Source organism: Balaenoptera acutorostrata, chromosome 7, assembly GCF_949987535.1.
Source record: "Balaenoptera acutorostrata chromosome 7, mBalAcu1.1, whole genome shotgun sequence".
Taxonomy (NCBI): domain Eukaryota; kingdom Metazoa; phylum Chordata; class Mammalia; order Artiodactyla; family Balaenopteridae; genus Balaenoptera; species Balaenoptera acutorostrata.
In genome coordinates, this window is record NC_080070.1 from 10,638,249 (window position 1) to 10,655,767 (window position 17,519).

Below are 17,519 nucleotides of genomic sequence, written 5' to 3' on the forward strand. Positions count from 1 at the left end.
TTATAAAGCCTTATATGTGAACATTCAATTCAATAAAAATTATCTTCATCAAATAAGCCAAACACCAAATGGTATTGAAGAATGTTTTACCAGAACTACTATTTTATGTATTTCCCAATATCCATTTCCCATCCTTCTCTCAAGCATCCCAGTATCCCAAGTCCTGTAATTAAATGTTTCTAAAGAAGGTTAAGCATGAAAATAGTCCTTCCTCCTGTACTATACACATAGATATATACCAGACATTTGCAAAAAAATTCTCTTACCAGGAAGTATTTTCAAGAATAATTAAATACTAAGGTCAATCAAATCTCATTCGGTATCCAAATACAGTTGAGTGGCTTAGACTAAGTCTTAGAGTTGTAAAATTCATAATTCTTGAAGAAATATGGGAAAAAATGATTTTATGGTTAGAAAGATGTGTGGTAATATTTACCATTGTCCTAATATATACCATTAAGAATCGTCCTGATGGCTACTCAAATTCCTAGTTTCACAAATAATATTGATAACAAAGGTTTTCTGCCATGAGTTTTCATGTCCAGAAGAACTGGTAGTTATTTTCACAGTATGAGACCAATGGCAGAAAGCCTGCTAGATGAATAGCTGCAAACACCTTCATAGCTGCTTAATAGTTGAAGGAAAAAAACCCCAGTAATGATAAGGATTCTGATCCGTTCCATATGTAGTCAAGTATGTGCATGGAAACTTAGTAGCTTCAAGAAAGAATATATTTCTTCTTCCTCGGGAGACCAATATTGATTTCTATATATTCTGACAATTGACCTGGAGCTGTATTTCCAGAATGCCTGACTCCTGATAAAGACATGCCTGCCATACCAATAATGCTTATAATCAACGGTTCTTGACTGCTGGGTGCTGGATCAGATATGCAGTCCAAGATATGATAATTTAAAAGCAATTTAAGGATTTTACAGTTTATGCTTATGGTCATATAGCTCATCTTTTTTTTCCTGGCATTCATCATTTCAAGTATCAAAAAAAAAGAAAAAAAGAATAGGCCTGGAAAACCAGATTAAAACTGCAAAAACACAAAGTTCAGTCATGAAAAGCAAAGTACTTTCCCAGAATCAAGAAGGCATGCTTCCGAGTTATCCCTTTGTTATTACCAAAGCAAGGGTGACTTTCATTATTAGAGGTAGCAAAAAGACATTGAGATACCAGTTAATTGAATAATATGAAAAAAATAATAAATCAGTAAATCATACAGAGATGCTCATCAAAAAGATATAAATACTGGTTTTCAGACATACAGAAAACATTACTAAATGTTGATAGCTATCATATAATAAATGTATATGGCTTGATATGTTTTTAGAGATTCTTAATTCTCTAAAGGTTTTGAAAAATTATTTTTTTTAGGATGTATTCTATGGCTTGGGAATCCTTCTGAGAATCCTGGCTGTATCAGCCACCTTGAAAGGAGAAGGCCAGGAAAATATTCCTCCCACACTTACATTACCAGTGTTAAGATGACCTCACTGCCTCCAGAAGGGAGCTGTGAACTTGGCCTTCATGGTATAGTTGTCTCTCTTACTATGGTTAGCCAGTGGCCAGCCTCTCTCAATCTCTGCCCATAACAAATATGAATCATGGGTTCATAGGCTACATTAACTCTATTCCAAGAAAAACAAGTTAACCTTTGTGGTCAGAGGAGGCCTTGCTCAGTTAGCGGCGGGTCTGTTTATCAGTAATGAAGATAAAATATCATGATATCAATAGACTTTGTAACTATTATGGATGGGTAACTCTCTCTTATTAGACACAACTGGAAATGATTTGTCTTCAGTAATAGAGAAGGATGACAGGGTGCCAGTAAATGATATTGTTGGGAATTACTTAAAATAGTTATTCCCCTTGGAAGTTCAATGCATGATTCTGGAGAAAAATATGTTATCTCTCCATATTTTAACCCTATTTTAAAAGTAACCCTTGTAAATCTAGGGTGTTCTTATACTTCATCATTGAGATAAAGCCTCATGTCCCAAGGGTAAACCTGCAAAATTCAAACAAGAGTTCAGATCTTTGGCGTATATGTTAATGCCTTAAACAACAGCAAAGCAGTACTTATCTGTGTGTCTATACGTGTTCCTGTGAGAGAATATTCCAATATTTCATTTAATACGCCTTCAGAAATTAGTGAGGTAAAAACATTTATCAATATAAATAAGCTATTTCTTTTTTTCTTACTTTGTTTTCCTTTCTGAGCATACTTCACTTTACTTAATGATGAGTACTAAAAGGTTGATCCCCAGTGGAAGTTTCCTTTATGGGTTTATTTTCTTATGGCTAAGGAAACACAAGAGATGCTTTATCATTATTCAATTATTTACTGAGTAAACACTAGATATAAATTAAAGGTAACTTTCTAACAATCTGTTTGATTTCTTATGATTGTCAAAAAATTCAAGCTATTAAGAGAACTCATCCATTTTTTTCAATCATCCAAATTCAATTCAACCATAAAGCATCCTTGCAGAATATGGAAGTAAAATATGACTCCTGGTCATATATAAATAGTTTACAATAAAATGTCCTATATTTATCAACACCAAGCATAGGATTTGAGCTAGTCAATAGTAGTTTAAATGTCATGACACACCTGATCAAAATAGGTCCTTCTTCAAAAGGAAAGCAAATTGTATGGTGTTATGCTTTCCATTTAGATTATCACCTCAAGAATAAGAGTTATTAGCCTAGTTTGTCATTAGATCCATACCTCCTTTTGTATGTATATCATAAGGATTTCATAAGCCAGTCAGATAATGCAGATGGAAGGATAATGTATCCTTTTCTTCATTCTGTGAGTTTGGATATTTTAATAATATATAAAGTAATATAAACAAATTCTAAGATATTGCAAATTTCTACAAAGCATCCTGGGTTATTATACTTAATCTATGCACAGTCTTCTAACACTTATGCAAAGCTGTATTTTATTTTTTTTTTATATATTTAAAGCAATTTTATTTTATTTTTTTAAAATTATTCATGGGAATAATTTAAAAGTAAAATAAAATCAAGCATAATTCAATTATATGGTTTCACATGGGGCTAAGAGCTCAGAATTGTTACAATTTTGGATATGTTAAATGTGTACTGTTAAGCCATTTTACCTTTCTTTTTCTTCTCAACATCTTCTGACCTATTTAACCTAATTACCTGCTTAAATATCTATCTACTTTACAAAACCAGCACTTTTTGTTGGAAATATCGTTTTCTTTCCTGTTTCACACAACCCCTAATACTGTATGTTAATATTTCTTCACCTTATTTTCTAAAATAATGTTTCTTTTTTGGATCATTTTTAACTGGAATGTGTAAACTTATTTGTTTGAATGTCTAAGTTTGTTTGTTTGTGATGGGTGGGAGTGTGGTGGCCCCAGGGATAATGAAGAAGAATTGTATACCCTGTAGGGGAGAATCAAATTTTTCTTCTACCCTTCTAGGTTCTTTGGCTGGTCTAGTAATTAAGTTGACACAAGACAAATTAGCAGGAGAAAAACAAATTTAATTGTGTGTGTATGGGAGCCCAATAAAAGTATGAGGCCCTAAGGCGGTCAAACAAATGAGGCTTACATGCCATCCCAAGCTAAGAAATGAGACAGAGGCCTGGGGCTTCACAGAGGGAGAGGGCAATTCACAGGAAGACAAGACGGACAGATGTTAGGTAATCAGATGTCTGCCCTGCCATGCAGGTGAGTGTTTCAGATAAAAAGTGATCTCTGGTAACAGTTCTCTTTCCCGGCCCGGCCCCCTGTCTAAATTCTTTCAGGCAGTTAAGGGAGAGGTAAAAGTTTTTCTTGAGTCTGCTGGATCTTGATTGCCTTGGGCTCAAAATAATCCACAGGCCAAAGTGACACATTGTGGGGTGACATATTCTGCTCCCCTTCACCCCAAGGCTGAATCTAAGGACAGTTCTTAGAGAAACAACAAATGATGTGAAGAACTGGCCTCGATGGCAGTCATTATCCCTGGGGCCCCCACACTCCCACCCATCACAAACAAAGAAACACACATATATAACTGTTTAGAAGATACAGTGGAAGAAAAGATTCTACTTACAATGGCAGAAACACCAAAAACAAAAGATAAAATACCGAGGTGATCACAAAATGTCAATAACACAATAGAAATATGAATAAAAAACATGAACAAATATTTCCCCCAAAGAGGAAGTGATTCTTTATCACATAAAAAGTTGGTGAATTTAATTCATAACAAGAGAAATGCTAATTTAAACTACACAGGTTTACATTTTTTTCACTTATAAGTTTAACAAAAGTCCAATAAAGCATTAACATCCTCTGTTGGTAAAGCTATGGCGAAACATTATTACTAGTTGCATGGCTACCAACCTCTACGAAGAATAATTTGACAGTATTTATCAAAATTACAAACGAATGTACTTTTCGACTCAACAACCCCACTTCTGGGGAGTTTTCCTACAGTATCCTTCCACATGTACAAAATATCTTGGGTATGACGTTGTTATTAATTGTAGGAAAAAACACAAAAGTCTGTAAACAGGACACTGGTTAAATAAACCATTGTATATCTCACTATAAAAAAGAATGAGAACATCCTATCTCACATACTGATATGCAAAGATGTTCATAATGTGGTATATATGAAGAAAGCAAAGCCTAGAAGAGTATGCATAGTATGTAGCCTTTTATGAGAAAATAATAAAAATACACATTTCTCTATTTATATTTGAATCAGGTATCTATGTATGAATACAAATTAATAAAAATAGTTATATGAAAAAGAGCAGAAGTACTGGGAGGATGGGACAGAACTGTAAAGCCAACTATACTGCTTGGTAAATTGCTTTTTTTCTGTTATTATTATTATTATGCTTTTTAAAGTAAGCATTAGGCCAAGCATTTGTACATTTACCTGATCATGTTATTGGAAAATATTTAAATAACATTTCCCATATGCACTAATTCATTCACACTGAATTAAGATGTTTATCATCGTTACCTGATACTGTACTAGCAAAGGCAGAAAGCATCTTCACATGATGCTTATTATCATTGACGAGATAATACTGCATTCTTCTACTAAACTTAGTTGTTCTTGCTTTCTCATAAGACATGCAAACATAATTTTCTTTTGCTATTAGCACAGGTTTTTAAAAATTTCTCAGCTTTGATTTTACCTTGCAGATGTTACGGAATTCAGGCAGTTAGATTTTGATCTTAGTTTACAGCTTACTAATTAAAGTATGGTCTGAAGTACCACCTGGAAGCTTGCTAAAGATGCAGAAAGGTAGGTTCCAATCCAGAACTATAGAGTCAGAATCTGCATTTTAAGACGAGTCTCAGATGATGTCTATGCCCTATGAAGTTTGAGAAGCACTGATTTACAGGACAATACACCTAGCTTTTTTGGCTACTTCTATATATTATATACGTGCAGTATTTACACATTTTTTTAAGTCCCCTGTAAAGTTTTCTACCTTGTATTTTATTTGCCATTTTTCTTTTTCCCTCTCTTAACTTTTCTTTTCTCTGCTGAATGCTTTCCTTTGTCTAAGTTCTTTTCCTGTTCTTCTGTCATCAAGATATCAAGAGATTTTAGGCTGTGGAATCTGGGCAATTTCAGTACTGTTTTAACCTGTGCTAGAAAATTTAACCCTTTAAGAACTTCCTTGCAATAATTTTCTTCTATCTGTACTATTTTAATCTGTTTCTGATTATGGGAGAGTTTCATTTATTTGGATTCTGCTGAGGTGGCAGATTGGCAGGGAGTAGGGGCAGTGAGAGAGTCTGCAGTAGTTTTTCGGCATTACATGATAGATAATCATAAGAAAACCAGCTATATGGGCTCACAGAAAGGAGTTATTTTAAAAAGGATCGTTAGTCTTGAATATTTAATGATTATTTTTAAATTTTATTTGGGGTGTCAAGAATCCATTTTGAGAATCTTAAGAAAACTTATTCCAGTAAAATACTTTAAAGACATGCATATAAAAGTGTGCATATAGCTTCTGGGCATTCATGTTCTCTGAAACCTACATATGGATCTTGAAGTCCATGTCCTAAGCTCAAGCCAAAATAAATATGAATATCTATACTTCCTTATCAGTGTTTCAAACAACTAAAAAATACAAATTGTCCTGGGAAAGAAAGTAAATGTTTGGTCCTTGCTGATGCACATTAATTGTGAAATACTGGTATAATCATAACAAACCAAATGAAATATAAATTTCCTTTAGTAAACTGAAGATAATTAATTCCCTTTCAGATGACGAAGTGGAGCAGTCCAATAACTATTTGTTTTATGATGTAAAGCTCCTTATATGCAAAACTGTAGGGTCGGGAATGCTCAGCCAAGTGAGCAATTGGGTTGGCTGCACATCCTCAAGTGCTGTATAATTTAGGTCAAGCAGGTTAATTAGCATATTATTGTTTGGCCAAATGAACAGCACGAAGTTGCCAAACCTAAATTCCTTAAATAGTAACACATAAATCTTGGTACTGTGGCACTTCTCCAGATGGCAGCATACTATCTGATGGATGGAAAGGGCTGCTTGAGCATAACATTAGGATTCAAAATAGAAAAAGAACTCCACACTGAACAAATTTCACTGGGGCAGCAGAAATTTATCATGTTTGTTTTGTCACTGTAACTCACATCTTGCCAATTCAACCTCATAAAGAAATAAAGGGACATATACAGAAGGTAACAAAAGAGTGAGTTAACAAAAACAATTTATGCAAAAATAGTGTACAGTAAACTCCGTTCTAAGAAAGGAATGATGTAAAGTATTGTATTGTTGCTTTGCTTTGTATGAATAATGTAAACTTCCAGATCTCTTTGTTTCTTATTTATCTTGGTCCTCACGTTATTACACAGTGTTTATGTAAGCATTTGGTCATGTATTCACTCTCTATTTTATTGTTTTTAGCCTTCTATCCAAAGGGCATTACATTTACCCTTAAATAAAAACAGAACATAATCACAGGCAATGCATTATGATAGCAGTCCCCAAGAAAAAGTTTAATAAATAGAGAAAATGACTTCTACTTTTTAACTCAAGATCTTTTGGAAATCCTAAGTTAAATCCTGTTTGATGATTCACTGAAAAGATTTACATGACCCAGAAGAGCTGTTATACTCATGGTTACAGTTTATTACAGCAAGAGTATATAGATTACATTCAGCAAAGAAAAAAAAAGTGTATAGGGCAACACCAGAAGAAACCAGGCATGAGTTCTGTTGTCTTCTCCCAGTGGAGTTACACAGTTGGTATTCAATTCTCCCAACAACATATGACAATATATGTGAAGTGCTGCCAGCCAGGAAAGTTCACCTGAGCCTTGGTGTCTAGGGACTTTATTTGAGAGTTAGTAACCTAGGTGTGCAGCACCTATGTGACTAACCTCAACTACTCAGATGTGAGCCTCCCAGAGGTCAAACTGATATAACATGGCTCAAAGCCCCAGGAATATGTGCAAAAATTGGCATTTACCATAAATCATGTTAGCATAATCTGTCAGGTGGGGACCAAGTTTTCAGTTATACAAAGATATTCTTACCAGGCAGGATAATCCAGTGGCTCAGAGGTTATCTCCCAAGGGCCAGCCAAGGGTGAGTCCTGAAGATCTTTGGAATGTGCAGGGTTTAACAACCCAGCATGGTGAGTTAACCCTTCAAGGCACACAACGTAAAGGGAACAGCAATTGTGACTATATATCCACTCTAAGGTTCGACCTCACTAACTGCTCTTTCCCCTAATTTCTTCTGAATTTCTTGTTGTCATAGAGCCTGATAAGACTGTATTTTTACTCTCAGGAAACTCTGTTATCTTTCTATGCCCAAGTATAAACATACCCTATAACTTTATTTTTTTCTCCTCAGGCAGCCAAACAGATGTATTCTTTTCAAAGCAATGGTGGTCATTATCAAGTTATTTACTCAGCATCCAAATATATGAATCTTAGGAGAAGCAAGATTCATCTCATTGTAAAGAAGCTAAAATGTCTACAGCTTGTGTTTTCTTTCCCCTCAGGTTGTTAGCAGGTGGGCATGAGACCTCAGATCAGCTAATGATACTATCCCACCTGGGACTGAATCTGGAGCAAATATCTCAAAGAGGGAGACAAAAATATTCCTCCCAGATGCCTCTAGCCTTGATTAATTCCTACCCATGTTCTTCATCCTTTCCAATTTTTCTGTAAGCTATACAATTTTTTTTCAGTAAATTAAGTTTATGTTAAAGTTTCCCTAAGTCAAATTTTGGTGCTTTAAACAAAGAACTTTGGGTGATGTAAGAACTCTACTAAGAAATTTAAATAATACAGAAATGAATGAATAGTTATAAGGAAGATTTCTAAATTTGTAACAGAAATCTAGTAACAGATTTCCTAATATCTTAGGGTTAGCATAATTTTTTAGGGACTCAGATACCCTCCAATGACTACCAATTTCTTTCCTAATTCTGTCTGAGCAAATTCTAATATGACGTGACTTCTATGGGTTCTGTTGTGAAATCTACTGAGACTCTCAATCTCACCCAAGCTACTTCCTGCTCTTTCTAAATGTGACTTCAATATCACCTCTAGTCCTGAGTTTCACTGTATTTTTCAGTTCTCTGGCCCTATCAAATTTCTCTGAATGTACACCTAATAAGGATGAAGACTCTTATTAAGTAGTCCTAAAGTTCTACCTTATACCTCAGGTTATTTTATATTAAGACTAAATTTCCTACACCCTTCCTGAAGAATTTCTGTCCCTAAGCCTTAAGGAAATTTAGTCTGCATTCAGGGCCAATCTTACTCTACGTTTTTACTGGCACTCAGCTTTGTCTAATTTCACTATACGTCATTTGATTTTTGAAGATGGACACAAGGTTTCTAGAGGCCTTTATGAAATGAAAACACAATGGTCTTTTAATCTTTTAAACAGTCATGCCCAATCTAAGGTCTTCCATTGAATTCTTATTCTAGATGAAGAAAAATAAATTCCTTGGTTTATTTGCAAAGCAGAAATTCTTAATAAGTCCTAAAGACCAATCCACCCTTCAACCCAGGAAGAAAGTTTCCTGCCCTGATTCTTGAAACCTCTACTGGCTATATCTCTTCCAATAAACAGGAAGAGTTTATAAATCAAAGTGATGTTCCCACTTCAAGTTGCCCAGTACCTTTCTAGATTATAATTCAGACTCCTAGAGCCAGAGACCACTGCCCAAATATCCCAAACCTACATACAGGACATGTGCAGACTTCTTCCCAAGGTCTATTCTCCTGAGAGAGGCCATGTCACAGATGTACTTATCCCTAGGTCCAAGGAGCCACCATATGCAGAGGTGTGTAAAGAGCTTGGGCATATGGGCTTTGTGTCCACACGTGTGCACGAGGTCTCTCACAGTGTGGGGCCCAGCAAAGATAGGAAGAAAAGACAGAAGAGCCAGAGGGCTGAGACCACCATAATCCTGCAAGTCATTATAAGAAGCCAAGAATTTTAAATTCAAACAGGGCCTTTCAGGCCATTATGGAAGACTTTTGTCTAGGCAAGAAAATAGTTTTCTGGCTTTATTTCAATTTTAAAAATATTTACACCTATGGTATGTGGCCTCCACTTGTACCCATGTTCCAGCCAAGGTTGTTAATCTCAAAAAATGACCCATCTCCTCTGGGGTGAGTCCTTCAAATCTATAAACCTTTAATAGAATATGTTTTACAGCAGGAATTAATATATATTTTGCAGAAGTTATATAGACATATTCTCACTTAAGAGGATGATTTCACATATTTTTAAGATTGTCACACAGTTAAATTGGAAAAAATTTATAAAACCTATTATAATATTCAGAAATTGTAGGATAGGATCCATTTCATGCAGAACCTACATTTTGCTTTTCCATTTCAACCAGTTCCTCACAACTTTCATTCTTTTTATCTATGTGCTTTTGTTGACTTCTTATACACAATGTTAGAGAAGAAAGACTTTCCTGTTGTGGGTGTGAACTCATCTTGGGCAGGAGACCTGGGGCTCTAATCCAGGGCTCTGATGTGGCTAAGGTTTAGAGAACAAGGACTGCGTATTACAGGAGGAACTTGGTTAATCAAAGATTTGGGGCAGAAGGTAAGAGAAGACTAAAATAAAAGAGTCAACTCCGAAGGGAGAGAGATAGGCAAAGTCTAGATACAAAATAAAGAGGCTATCACAGAAGCCAGGCAACATGGAACAATTAGTTTTAGAAAAGTGAATAAAAGAGAGATCCTGGAGAAATTCCCTAAGTCTTCTAGTTACAGAAGAGAATAGGACACTTGTGCTTGCATTTGTGAATGGGAGGATGCCTATTGGGGGGAGGCAATTCAGACATTGTGGGTATGAATGCATAGCCATTCTAATTAAAAGTGAATGCTTCCAAGATGTAATTATGAAAGAGTAGCCTTGCTTGTTAAGCGAATGTGTCAGGGGTGAGGGCAATGGGAGGATAATGATAGGTACAAAGTCTCAGAATTTAAACAAAAGCAGAAAAAAGGATGAAAAGAAGGAAGGGAGGGAGGGAGGAAGGAAACATGCATGTTCAAAAGGCAGATCTGGGGAAATAACATGAATCCCTGAGAGATTTGAATAATAAATAAATTGTAAAATCAGAAAGGAAAGAAGATAAACTAAGTGTGTAATTTTAGGGCAGATTAAAATGGCAGAAGAGAGGTGAGAAGCTGAATGTAGTCCAAGAAAGCACTCATATAACAGATCAACCAAGGCAGAGAGTAGATAAGATTTGGGGGAAAGGAAGAGAGACAGAAAAGGACATGGGATGAAGATTGATTAAGTCAAAATCTTTAGATATTACGGGGACTCCAAGTACTATTCCTACCACAGATAACATTGAAATCTAGTTGACAAGCAAAAGTCATTCAGTCACCCAGCCACTATTTATTGAGTACCTCCTATGTTCTGATCCCTATGCTTTATATCACCTATAAAGTGCTGAACAGAGGAAATATGATCCCTGATTTCATGGGGCTTACTGTCCATGGGAGCAATAGATGATGAAAATAAAAGTTTACACAGATTCATAAATTAATATAAATGGAGAGGCTGAATTGCCAAACATAAATTGTGGTGTTTTAAAGAAATATTTCAATATTAAAACTGGGAGTTCATGGACATGATCTCTAGAAACTAATATTAATGCATGATCTGAAATATGAAGGGAGAATTAACCAAGCAATGAGAGATACTAAGAGCAGTTCAAGCATAGGAAAGAGGATGTACAAAAGCCCTGGGATGAAAAGGAGATTTGATGTATGTGGGTTGCTGAGGGAAGGCCAGTCTAGGTAGAGTACAGTGGGGAGCAGTTACAGAGGGCGTGATAGCGTTAGGTAATGTCTACTGGTTTGTACTAAGGACTTTGATTTTTTAATTGAAGTGTAGTCTCTCTACAATATTGTATAAGTTACAGGCATACAATAGAGTGACTCATAATGTTAAAGGTTATACTCGATTTATAGTTACTATAAAATCTGGCTATATTCCCTGTGTTGTGCAATATATCCTCGCAGCTTATTTTATACCCAATATTTTGTACCTCTTATTCCCCTACCCCTATGTTGCCCCTCCCCCCTTTTGATTTTTATCCTAAAGAATAAATACTCATTTTCAGTACAAGGTGAGACCAGACCAATTTTTGAAGTACATAATAAGTCAAAGAAAGAAATCAAGATGGGTTGGCTTTAAAAAATAAAAACGTGATATGTTGAATCAAGTGAATTTTTTAAAAATACAGAGATTGTAAGATCTCAAGATATACAGGCATCTTAAGGAATATGAATCTTAAGGACATTGGGCTAGAGACAACAGAGGATATTAATAAGTAAAGAACATATGTACCAAATATCAACTCAAGCTCTTCCATGTTCATGCTGAAGGTAAGAAACTTTGGATCACAAACAGGTCTTATGAAAATGGTTGAAATAGTTTGTTTAATTGGAATATTCATAAACAATGGTATAAGGCATCAGAATATCATAGATTCTGCAGCTCTACGCAGCTGTGTTACATGGTAGTACCATCTCTCATTCTCCAAGGAAAGCAAGAAGAAGTCTGTATACTCTATGATATAAAAGTGATATGACATCAGGCCACTCACCACAGGAAATTTGGAAGCATTGCCAGGAGAGCTACTGAAGGATATCTAAATGAAATGAACTCAATTCCATATTTTTTGTCTGTTAAATAAAAACTAGAATATATCTTTTTATGTTTAGCTGCTTATATTTGATTTTTTTTACATTAGCTCTAACAGTATCTGGAAACATGAATTCATCATGACCATCAAAGAAATCTTTCTTACAAATGAGAAATAATGAAAAGGGCTCTGAACTTAGAGTAGAAGACTATTTCCCAGTGCTAAATTCTTTCCTCAAAAGTACCTAAAGCATTTCATCTTATCTTCTTCAACCCTCAGGTTTTTTTCTTATGCAAAATAACTATCAATCCACATTTACCCTCCATTCTCACTGTGCATGTCAAAAGCACCAGTATTTTGTCATGATTTTGAGGGCAGGCTCTGTATTTATTTCTAGGCTCTACTACTTGGCAACTTAGATAATCTCACCGTGTCTCATTTTCTGTGTCTATAAAGTAGACTCCCTCCTGGAGTTCTTGGAATTAAATCTTTCACAATAGCATCCAGAATATACTATGGGACCAATGGATGTTATTTATTGTTTAACTAACATCTACTGAATGAGACCATACATGTAAAAGTACTTAAGATTATAAAGTGCTATTACAAAGTGCAAGCCATTATTATTTTTATTAAGTGACATTTTAATTTTCTTTTGAATTCAAAGGGCATCAATATGAAATTTAGCCTTTTATGACACCCTGAGGTTTGTGGCTAATTATGACAATTGTCAGTCAGTATTAAAAGAAATGTACCTGATTGCTTAATATATGGCAGATATGAATAGTCAAGGTTGGCAGTGCCAAATATTTTCACAGTCTACTCAGCAACCATTCTCCATCATTCTCCATCCTGTTCTGGGCCTCTGAGGCTTACCTGTATGGATTGCATCAACAGGATAACGATGCTTCTTGTTTCCAATTGAGGTCGGCCAATGAGGAGTTCTAGAATGATCAGAGAAAGGGAGGGAACATTGGTTCTTTAGTTATTTTCATTCTCTGCTGTCTCTAGTCCATATCATCAACTTGTAAACCGTGTATTACACTGATTCCTTTTCTTATGTTGGTCGTCTCTCTACCAAAGCCCCTTCTCTACTCAAGGCAGCCTACTTGATATAACTTTGTCTCCATCCCCTTGTCACTTTGGCCCTAGGAGTGGTAGCAGCTCCACTGCTGATATTCCAGGTCCCTGCACTACTGTGGCTCCCTAATGTCCCGCCCACACCTCTGTCATAAGACTCATTGTAAATAAGCCTGCCTTGAATGATCCTAATTAAATATCTTACTGGTTGGACCTTGACTAATACAGGAATCTTCAATTATCCTCAATTTTCCTCTATCAGATCTTTCATCTCAGACAATATAGACACTATGGCACCATAAAGCCCAAGCATCCCTACCGTGACAAGACCCTACAAGAGTCAGTTCTGAAGGGCTGAGGTGCTCGATTATTCATTTCATAGGCAATGCCTGTCAGAGGCTCAAACACTTCTTAGGAAGAAGCCCAAGAAACTGACTGTGTTAGTAAGTTAGCGTTATAGCTCAAAAGACTTCTTGAGAGTCTGGGGGTGGGTGGGGAACTTGAGAAGTGGAGCTGTCACCCTGCATGTAGGAGTATAAGTTGACTAATTTCTAGTTGGGCACATATATTAATGTGCCCTCATTTGTACCTCCAAGCTGGTGATGCCTACGCATATTCAAGATACTGTAACAAAATCTGGAAATTAGTATATAGAGATGAGTCTAGAACTTAATCTAAAACTGAGAATATCCTACTACAGAAACTGCATAAACAAAAGCACAGAAGCAGGAATAGATATGGCATTTGTGAGTCTGCAAAAAAGTCAGCCTAACTAGAGAATAGGTTAGATGTTTAGAAAAGAAATAATATTTAACACGTACCCTAGAACTGACCCAGTTCTTGAATGAACGTTGAAGAGTTTAGCACTGGTTAAAAAGTCAATGTGCATTACATCTATCAATCGAAGCACTCAGTGGAAATTTTTTAAAGTATCATTTAAATATTATTCTAGCAGCTTTCATCAAGAAAGTATGAAAGTTAACAAATATTGTCTGTTGGACCACAACGTAAGGTGGTGGAACTAATACTACCAGGAAAGAAAAACCATCCAAGAGATATTTTTAAATGGTTGATTATGATCAGACCTTGGTTTCTAATTTTTAAAATAAGAAAGAAAAGAAACCAGCGATCCTTGGAGAAATGGCTAATTCTAGGACTGGAGTGAAAAACATATGAGATAAGCCTAGAGCATTATAGTGGCAGAAAGCAAGAAAATGCTTAAAAAAAAAACTCACAAGGATTGAGATTTGTTAAGGGACATAGTAGCCAACTGAACGAGCAACAAAATAAAGTACTATTAGATTATTTCTCCAGGTATGACATGAATATCCGTGAGTCCACACTAATATAAGTAGAGGACTAAATAAATAAACAAATAGAGGAGAATAGGCAAATCTACTATGCAGAAAAATTCCAAATAATTTCTGTGCATACGTCCCACTCCTTGGGTGTGGACTGCTCAGAGTGATTTCCTTCCGAAGAATACAGTATGGAAAAAGAGAAATTTTACAGTGGAGGAAACCTGACAAATGTGATCAAGGTCGAAATCCACAGTGATAAATCACACTATATTCTGTGTTCTTGATATGATGTGGTTAACCTCTGTCATCTTTTCCCCCAGTTCAATCATGAGAAAAACACCAGACAAATCTCAATGGAGAGACATTGTACAAAATACCTGACCAGGACTCCTCAAAACTGCCAAAGTCATCAAAAACAAGGAAAGTCTAAGAAATGGTCAAAACCAAGAGGGGCCAATGGAGACATGATGACTAAATGTAATATGGTATTCTGGAAGTGATCCATGGAACAGAAAAAGGACGTTAGATAAAAATTAAGAGATCTGAGTACAGTATGGACTTTATTAAGGCTTTTTCAATAATGGTTCATTCATTGTAACAAGTGTATCAAACTAATGTAACATGTTAATACTAGGAGCATCGGTGTGGAGTATATGGGAAATCTTTGTTCTACCTTCACAATTTTTTTCATTTAAAAAATATTTATTTATTCATTTAAAATAACAATATAAATCCATTATATTTTAATGTAATATTTTAATAACAAAAATTATTTTTCAAAACTAAATTTAGTGAGAAGGGTGGTGTTGTTTTACATTTCACCCATCTCTCTATTTTTTTTTAATTTTTATTGGAGTATAGTTGATTTACAATGTTGTGTTAGTTTCAGGTGTACAGCAAAGTGAATCTGTTATACATATATATATATACACGCTTTTTTAGATTCTTTTCCCATATAGGTCATTCCAGAGTATTGAGTAGAGTTCCCTACGCTACACAATAGGTCTTTATTAGTTATCATTTTTATATATAGCAGTGCATATATGTCAATCCCAATCTTCCAATTTATCCCTCCCCTCCTTACCCCTGGTAACCATAGTTTATTTTCTACATCTGAAATTCTACTTCTGTTTTGTAAATAAGTTCATTTGTACCATTTTTTTAGATTCCACATATAAGCAATATCATATTTTTCTTTCTGTGTCTGACCTACTTCACTCAGTATGACAATCTCTAGGTCCATCCATATCACTACAAATGCCCTTATTTCACTCTTTTCTATGGAGAACAGTTTGGAGGTTCCTTAAAAAACTAAAAATAGAGCTACCATATGATCTAGCAATCCCACTCCTGGGCATATATCCTGAGAAAACCATAATTTGAAAAGATACATGCACCCCAATGTTCATTGCACTATTTACAATAGCCAGAACATGGAAGCAACCCAAATATCTTCACAAATTTTTATGTAAATCTAAAACTGATCTAAAATTAAAAGTTTATTTTTTTAAAGCAGCCCTATGTGAATATAAGTAAAATGTCTTATGTATTAGAAACACTTATAATGTAAATGAAAAAAGGGGATGAATTCTTGTCCATACTCACAATCTATCCTCATACTCTACCCTATCCTTATAATGCAGTGCTTTCATTTCTATTATTTGTATAAATTATATTAGAGTAATATTTTTAAAGGAATGAATAAGAGCATTGAGCAGTCAGTCAAAAAAAAAAAGAGTGATTAGGTAAAACAGTGATTCTCAGCTGGGAGATTATGGAAATGGGAAAAGTTATGCAATGAAGAAAAAGCCTTTTTCCACTTGTGAGTGTATGAGATGTCTGAACAGTGCGTGTGTGTGTGTGTGTGTGTGTCTTTTAAGAAGCATAATAGATATTGTGGAATAATTTTACATTTGAGTAAAAAGTTGATTTTTTAAAATTCAAAGTACATAAATAGAACTCAAAATTCTCTTGACTGATGAGAACTAGACCAAAAATATATTACATTTTGTGCATATTAGTTATTCTCAACTCAAGGAGAGAGTGTTTCATTATGTTTAAAGAAAGGGGACAAAAGAGAAAGCTTGAGAATCATTAAGCTGTAGCAAATGCAAACCAATCATAAATTCAAGATTTTAAGCTCTATGTCAGAGACAAGAGTGATGACACTGATACACCCAGAAAATTAGAACTGAGATCATTTCAGTAAAGGGAAGACTAGCAAAATTACTAAAAAAAAAAAAGAAAAAAAATTTGGAGAGGGAGTGGGGGCTATATTTTGAGAAACCAGTAATCAAATGGAAATAGAAAAATTGTAAAATAAGATGTTTCAGGTCTGTTAATTATGAGCTTAAAGATAAGAGTTGACTCTCCTTCAGAGGAAAGACAGAAGAAGAGCTAAGGGCAGAGGAGTCATAAGAAGAAAAGTTGAAATTATAAAGTAATGACACCAGTTACATAGGTGTCACATCAAAGTTTCCTGCTCTATTTGGGAGTTACCTAATGGGAGGCCATTGAAGTGAAACAAAGAGAGGGTTTTTAAAAGAGGTTGAACAAAATAATCAAAAGAAGCAGGGGTAAAGGAGGATGACTTGAGTAAGAAGAGACTTGAATTAAGCATTTGGAAACCTAAGAATAGCTAAGCTGTAACCTCTCTGAGTTCAAGGACTTTGTCTTGTTCATTATGGCTTGTAGCATTTGGCACAGTGCTTGTCACATAGTAGGTGCTCATTAAGTATTTGAGTGAATAAACAATTATAGTGGAGCACATAGGAGCAAAACTAGCCTGCAGAGAGCTCAGAAGAAAGGATGTGTTAGGAAACAGACAATAAGGTTGTTACAGTAATGTGATATTGTAGATGAGAAAGAGCAGAGAGTTAATTGAAGGGAAAGAGAAGAAAGAAGGTAAAGAACAAAACAGAGCAGGATAAACAATGATGCAAGAAGGGAAAAATAGATAT